Here is a 6,000-nt window from a genome sequence, read left to right on the forward strand (position 1 = left end):
GAGACTATGTTATTTCATTTTTACTAGATTCTTTCCTTCCCGAAGTCCCATAATAAATTTCATTACCAGCCCACAGAGACATCTTCAAATTGTATCTCATCTACAACGCGAATAGGGCTATGTGATAATAATTCTGCTCGATAACTCAACGGCGTCTCGCCAACAAAACTGATAAACTTGTCCATTGTTTTATTAGCGGCAATTAAAAGTTTGTAGAAAATGAGAAATTTAATTCTGGACTAAAATCTTTACATTTAAAAGAAAATGGAATGCTAATTAAGTGTTTATTTTCTAGGGCGAACACAATGCAAATGCGGAGAAGCTCTTGATGGAGTGGTCAAGGAAAAATTACGATGATAGCAAGTGGAAATGTACAGGGTGGGTTTTTTAAAAGTGTAAATGCCAATATCTTGAAAATCACGCCGGCAATGAAGAAAGTCAAAAACGCGTCTACCATAATATGATGGGGGAGATGATTGAGGGTATGATGAACTTGTTAGATGGTACAAGGTTTCAAGAATAACGCCACACAGATATTTAAGGGTGGTTATAATTTCGATATACAGTATGTTCACAGATAGAGGGCCCAAGAGGACAAATGGACAAAAAATGTCGTTTTTCGACAAAAAGTAATTCTTGATAAGCCTCTGCTTCTTGAAAAAATACGATTTACAAAGATAACTTTGAACTTTTTATACAGGGTGCCCAAGAACTACGAACACATGAAATACTATCTAGAGTAAACTAGCTTTATTTCTCATTTTGGAACAAAATGGTAAATAAAAAACGTATTTCAAATCTTATGCAAAGTTTACATACAAAATTTTAACTAAGTATTCCAAGTTTTATTTCTATTTTAAATTCAAACAATTTCTAATTTTACCCTTTTCGCCTCATTTCACGTATTTACAGCAAGCATGACAACAAATATCACAATATTAAATTTAAAAAGTGCGTCGAATACGGGGGAGGTGTGTTTGAATAAGTAATATCTACTAACTTTTATTTTGAATTATTTATAAACTATTTTGGAATAATGGAATTTTGTATCTAAACTTTGGATAGGATTTGAAATCTGTTTTTTATTTACCATTTTGTTCCAAAATGATAAATAAAGCTAGCTTACTCTTGATAGTATTTCATGTTCGTAGTTCTTGGGCACCCTGTATAGAAAAGTTCAAAGTTATCTTCATAAATCGTATTTTTGCAAGAAGCAGAGACTTTTATCAAGAATTACTTTTTGTCGAAAAACGACATTTTTTGTCCATTTGTCCTCTTGGGCCCTCTATCTGTGGACATACTATATGTATATAAAAAGAGGGACACAAGTTAAATAAGTAAAAGAGAGACTAAACCAACGGTTCTAAGTCTTTGAACTTTAAAAAACTACCACAGCTCTTTTTCAAAGCCTGGCCCTGGTGACATTCCCGATAATATGTACTGAGTCATCATAATGATATCGGAAATGCGTTATTGCTGTTGTGCACCACTAAAGATGTTGATAATCCAACAGAACTCACTACTTGCTACCAAATGCATCCCGGCCATCCCAAGTCGCTTTTTTAAATAGCGTCGAAAAGCATTTTCAATAAGCTGTAATGTACCCTTAGGCTACCCCAATGTATTCCACTACTTTAATGATATGCTCAGGCTGGCCCAGGTTGGGAACCCATTATCTTCCAATAAGGGTTACTGTTGAGGTTCCTTCGATAAACGAAAACCACGAAAACAACAATTTGGTTTACGAAAGTGGACTGTATTAAATTTCACTTATATAAATAATGGTAAAGTATTGGTCTAAGTATGAAGTGGGAGTTTGCTTAGTTGGGAAGATTACGAGTTACGTTTACGATCACATGTCTAGAGCGAGCACTGGTCAAAAAGAGAGCAAAATTACTGCGATCATCCCTTAAGTACTAAACCCGAGGAACTCCACCCAGGGGCGCACCAATACCAGACGCCATTGCGGGCAATGGTCGCGCCTAAGGTTATAAAATCGCCGCCATCTGGCAAATACCTATACAAGTCGCTTTCATTGAAGTATTGCGATCCGCCGAATTGCGGATCGCGGCAAAGGTCCAATTTAGAAAGCTTCCTTTGACTAGTAGCGTATTTCCCAGCCATAAAGAGCCCTTCGATATGGCCTGATGGGTACGATGGTCTGGCGCCCAGATGGAATCCTTCAAATACGTATCGATGCCCATGGGCGTAACTTAAGGGATGAAAGTACAAAACAAATTGACTAAGCAAACTACGCCAAGAAGCAATAACCTAAAGTCCTTAACAGTTACCCTGCATAAAAAATTTTCACTCCTTTTCCTTGTCAAGGCAAAAGTCTAAAACATCCAAGTTTAGCCAAAATCAGTATAGCTGCAACACCCCTGTAAATCATCATTTCTTGCCATTCCCTTAACGTTACGGTTCAAAGATTTAGAAAGTTACCATCTGTGAATTGTCTTGTTAATTGCCTAAACCGGAGTACACCTATAGGTACTGACCTCCAGATTTGGTACTTACGACACCCCGAAGCTTATAAGAAACCATTATAATAATATAACTCGACGCTCCCGGAATTTTGTTACCTCCTTCATAACTCTTGGCCCTCTCTATTGAAATATCACTTTAATCCCAAAATTTTGAGTTTTGCAAACGATTAAGGGTTGTGTGTGTCATAACGAGTGGAATAAAAATCTGCCAAAAATGTTCCCGAGTTTGTTTCGCAAAGTCCCATTGTAAAGCTTTTCAATGGTACCAAAGCTTCTGGAATTCCGCCCTCAAACGTATTCGATAATGCCTAAAATGCAAAATCCATGAGCAAGACACCTAGGCGTAGAATTAAATGGTTTTCAATTAGGAATGAGTAATAGAACTGATAATTAATTCAAAATTTTATTATAATTAAATCAAAGCGTAAGATTTGCTGCTCGATATCAATAATTTTTTATATTAGGTGTTCGTTATTTTCTATAGAAGCGCACAAAGGATATTCATGTTCTCGACGCACATTGTTATCAAAGAATTAATAATAATGTTAAATGTAAACAATGAGGTATTTTTCTTTTATCGGTATTTGTGAACGTTTTTCTACTCAATGAATCGTCGAATCCTGTTTATTATCTGGGCTTCGTGCTTCTCGCAAATTTTCAATCGAAACATGGTTTATTCAATTACGGAACAGGTTGAAATCGTTTTTATTTACGGTGCCGAGTTACGTTATCTTTTCAGATCCACAGGAATATTTCGCCAGCGACATCCTGGAACGAACATTAACCCCTCCTACGTTAGGAAATTAATACAGAAATTTGAAGAAACCAGTTCTGTAGCCAATAAAACAAGGAATCGACCTAGGATATTGGATCAACTTACTCAAATCGAAGGTCTCAGACAATTTACCCAAAATCCATCACTGTCCATCGGTCAAGCATCTACTTTGGCTGGACTATCAATAGCATCGCTCCGAAAAGTTCTAAAGTTACACACATTACATTTCATCCATACAAAATTTAACTTCATCAGGAATTGAATGAAAATGATCCAAACCAACGAAATGAATATTGAAAGGTGATGAAAGCTTTGATTACCAATCAGTCCCGATTGTTGCTAGACGTTGGCTTCGGTGCACATTTTACTTAAATGATTCTCTCAATAAGCACTATCGTAGAATCTGGAGTGATTCCAACCCTCATATTATGAGAGAAGGAGGCATTCAATAACCACAAAAACCGACTGTTTGGGCCGGGACCCTGGGAGATGCTATTATAGGCTTTGTTTATTAACGGTAATTTGAATGATGAAATTTACCGCAACCTTTCAGAAAATGCTATCGAACCATTGATAATCTATGAGCTAGAAAATCAGCAGGACGAAAATGACGAATTACAACTGGACGAAAATTTACTAAGATTTTAACAGGATAGGGCCCGCCACATTTTGTTTTACTCGTTAGGCAGTAGTTGGATAACAATTACTTCGGAAAATGGATTGGGAAGCGAGGAGCGATATAACGGACTCCTAGGTCTCCCGATCTCATGCCCTTAGATTTCTTCTTGTGGAGGCATCTGAAATCTGTAGTGTTCAAGCGAAGTTAAGACAGAATTATTACTGAACGTCGTATAATTCCTAAGGAAAATTTTGTCAATGTGCGTCAAGAATATGAACATAATTTGTACGCTTGCATGGAAAATATCGGATAATATTTCGAACACCTATTATTAAAACTTATTAATATTGAGCGGCAAATCTTACGCTTTGATTTAATTACAATAAAATTTTGAATTAATTATCAATTCTATTACTTATTCCTGATTGAAAACCATTTAATTTTACGCCTAGGTGTCTTATTCATGGATTTTGCATTTTAAGTATTATCGGATATATTTGATGGCGGAATTCTAGAAACTTGGCACCATTAAAAAGCTTATTGAAAATACTTTCTAACGATATGTCGTAACTATATCCGTGCTATTAAAAAAAAATTACTTGGGGTGACTGGAGTGCATTTGGTAGAGGATAGTGAGTTCATCATACCCTCAATCATCCTCCCCCATCATAGTATGATAGATGTGTTTTCGGATTTTTCCATTGCCAACATAATTTTCAAGATATTGGCATTTATACTTTTAAAACCCCCACCCTGCACGTATATAACTATAGGCTGCGAATCAGATTTAACGCTTGTAACAAAGCCTGTACAAAAAATTCAAAAGGAACATAAAAGAGTATATTCCTCGGCGTCACCGGGCCTCGGTAGCAGTCCCGGAATACAAAGGCTACTGAGAACATTATCAATAATGCACGAGTGGAGGGGTAGGTGTGGACCAAATTCATCAAAGCTAACAAATAAAAAAGAAATAAGATAAATCCCAATGCAAAAAAGATAAAAGAGTGCTTAAGAAGTCTGCAAAATACCGCAGCCAGATCTTCTATGTCGACCTGTGAACATTTTCCTGACATCAGTTGAAAATTGTAATAAAGCCAACAATCGTGTGCGATTACTATGCAGCCAGGCAACAAATATGATACTCTTAATTGAGGATCTTCCGAAGAAGAAGTCGCAAATCTTATCAGGTGAGCATGCAATATGTGGAATTTTACTAGATTACACCGAAAAAGGGATTTAATGGGTACCCAAAATAAAAAGTTCCAAGCAACAAAAAATGTCCCAGATAAGAATGAACAGCATGGGGATCTCGGAAACGCTAAGATAGATATAAAATTGTTTAAATTCCAAAAAATTGCCCAATTTAAAACAAATTAATAATCTGATTTCATATCGGCTAAATTCCGAATGGTACGTAGATATCCGAAAAAAAAACGAATTTGATGATTTTCGTTTTTTGTAAAAAGCTCTTATACAGTTACAGTTAGAGGAATGAAAGTTTTACTTTTTTAAGATACTTTTTTGAGAACGTCTTAGCAGTATTGCCAGTTTTCTTGTGAAGTCCTTTCTTTCGGAGATTAATTGTTAAACTTTTGATTTTCGTAGGCGCAACATTGAACATTTCCATTTTTTAAATTGCCATTAATTTACCCGTTTCGTCCATGTATTACATTTGGTATTTTTCTCAGAAACTCTATGAGTTATAGCCATTAAAACGTTTTTTGATATGTCCACCATAATTTTGATTTATAGCAATGGTACCCGATAAGTAAACGAACGCCATAGAAGCGTCAAAAATATTTAAAATTTGTAAAATTTTAACTTTGTTTGACGTGTGCATAATTATATTTATTTATATGTATTTCTAAAATCAACATAAAATAAGAAAAAAGTTCATTTAATTAAAATATGTATTTAATAACACAATACGGTTAAATTTGAATCGAATAGAAATTGCAAATTATAACAAATATTTAAATAAACCATCATAAATATGCTCTTTTCACCGTCCAATCTAAAACTCTGTTTTGCATTTCTGGGATAATCGTGTTGAATGCCTCTATTACACATATTTGTAATTGTTTTTCATTTTCAAGACTTTAAGTGTACGCTTTGTGTTT

This window comes from Euwallacea similis, chromosome 3, assembly GCF_039881205.1.
Source record: "Euwallacea similis isolate ESF13 chromosome 3, ESF131.1, whole genome shotgun sequence".
In the NCBI taxonomy this organism is placed as follows: domain Eukaryota; kingdom Metazoa; phylum Arthropoda; class Insecta; order Coleoptera; family Curculionidae; genus Euwallacea; species Euwallacea similis.